The sequence below is a fragment of the Arachis ipaensis genome, chromosome B04 (assembly GCF_000816755.2).
Source record: "Arachis ipaensis cultivar K30076 chromosome B04, Araip1.1, whole genome shotgun sequence".
Taxonomy (NCBI): Eukaryota; Viridiplantae; Streptophyta; class Magnoliopsida; order Fabales; family Fabaceae; genus Arachis; species Arachis ipaensis.
The window spans coordinates 31,168,812-31,171,459 of NC_029788.2; positions in this window are offsets into that span (position 1 = coordinate 31,168,812).

A 2,648-nucleotide genomic window follows, 5' to 3' on the forward strand; every position below is an offset into this window, starting at 1 on the left:
TCCTATCAGTGAGTTTGAAATAATGTATAAGATTAAAATGAATATAAATAACATCATATTTCAAATTCAGTGACATAATGTAAATACTTTTAGTAGTCATCATCATCATCATCATCATCATCATCATCATCATCATCTGCTGGTTTTTGAGCTCCTCTTGGTAGTGTTGTATATTTGAAACTGATTGCAAAGGAAGTAATAAGAGATCAAATTATATTTGGGTCATTTATCTGTAAAACTTTCGACACATCTCTAGACTTGTAGTCAATCACATGTTCACATGATCCATTGTAAAAGCTCATTGGTTTACTTTTATTTTATTTTTCATAAAAAACACTTATTATTCAAATCAAACTAAACCAAAATACCAATGATATATTCAGCTTTTTCGAACAAAAAAAGAAACTACCAATGATAATAATAAGTGTCTACTTTTAACATTTTGTTTAGATTAAAAAAAAATAAAAATGTATGTGTCAGTATTACAAAAGTTAAAAATTAATTTAAGATTAGACTAAACTACACTTTTTGTCCTTAAATTTTTGAAAAATTCTCCTGATATTTAATTTGTTTCAATTTTTGTTTCTAACGTTTAAAATATTTAATTATACCTGAGAAGATTAACACTGTTAATAAAGAAATTGACGTGGCAATTGTGTACAGACATATGTCAAACCCAGAAATATAATTGAACATATTGAAACGTCAAGAATAAAATTAGGGTAAAATATTAAATTAGCGTTTTACGTTAATCCTATTTTAGTCCTTAATATTTAAAGTATTTTATTTAAACAAAAAAAAGTTCATTTAACTTCAATATAGTCCCATCGTGAGATCAAAATTAAATAATTAATGGAATATTCTACATGATCAGTGGCGGAACCAGAAATTTCATAAGAGGGGGCTAATTAAATATAAATATAACAAAAAATTAACAAAATATGATTTGTAGCATATATATCAAAAAAGTAATTATATTATATAAAAGTCAATGTTCGACTACATACTTTAAGATTTTGATATTTTTTAATCTTGCTCAACAAGTTGTGTCACAGGTTGTTCAATAATATTTTGAACATTACTCAAAGAATCTGAAGCTGAATTTTGTTCATCATATATTCTCTCTTTTCTCTTGAAAAATGAGTGAATTATTTTCATCTTTGACGTTTTTAACTTAACTTGAACTATCTAACAAAAAAAAAACAAAAATAATTGCATATATATTATTTTCTTTAAAAAAATATTAAATCTATTGAGCAATAACAAATAATTTTAGAAACACAAATATATAATAATCAAAAATAAAGTTATTGATTTACCTGATTATTTTTTTGTTCCAAGTCTCACCCAAAAATAATTCTATTAAGTTTTGCCCTCACTTCAATCTTTGAACACTGTCCATTATAAAAAAAATAAATTAATTATTTTAAATAAATAATATAAATAATACTTGACATTGTTATTAACTTAAAAAAATTGAAATATACCTCTTTGAATCTTTGTTGTGCATTCAATGGTTAATATTTTGCTGTTCACTTCTCTTCAATGGTTTTTCTTCATATGTCTTGTTTTGGTATGGAAAGAAAATTAGAATGAGAAGAGTAGAAGACCAAAAGTTTGGAAACCACTAAAAGAGAGAGAAAAGTGACGCTGATGCCTCTGATGGTTTAAAACAAATATTTGAAAAATGTACTAGTGTTACTTTAATTAATAGTATGGGCTTGGGCTAGTATAATAGAACCATAATTATTATTATTTACTATTTTTTTTTTAAATTTTGGGGGGGACCATGGCCACCTTAGGCCCCCCCGTAGATCCGCCACTGTACATGATAGCAGTATAAGAACAAGATAATCTGAAGAACAAGTACAAGTTTCAGAGGTACAAAATCAACTGTAAATACATCAATACATTTATTTATCATTTTTCTTATAATTTAAATGAAATATTTTCTATAGAACTAAGAAAAATGATAAATAAATATATTGATACATCCACAGTTGATTTTGTGCCTCTGGAGTTTGTACTTATTTTCTAGATTATCGATCTTATTCTTGTACTGTTGTCATGTGGGACATCTCGTTAATTATTTAACTTTGACCTCACGGTAGGACTACATTAAAACTAAATGAAACTTTTTTGCATTTAAATATGACACTTTAAACCTTAAGGACTAAAACAGAATTATGCCCATACATAGAGGACCAATTTAGTACTTTACCCATAAATTTTTTTTTGGTGACTACTTTACCCATAAAATTAAAACCAAACATTGAAAATAAAATTAAAATTAAAATATAAACATTGAGAACAAAAATAAAATATATTTTCAATAACTTTTTTTAAATAAAAATTAGGTTTAATTACTCTGTCGGTCCCTATAATTTCATCAAATTTTTAATTAGATCCCTATATTTTTTTTTCTTTTCAATTGGGTCCCTATACTATATCAAATTTTGTAACTAATTTCCTACCGTAACAAAAATGTTAGAATTAACGAAATATTATGTTAAACTACACAAAATATTCAGTCAAGTATTAGACATATTCGTTTTGCTTAAAGAAATATTTCGTTAATTCAAACGTTTTTGTCACGGCAAGAACTTAATTACAAAATTTGATATAGAATAGGGACTCAAACTAAAAGA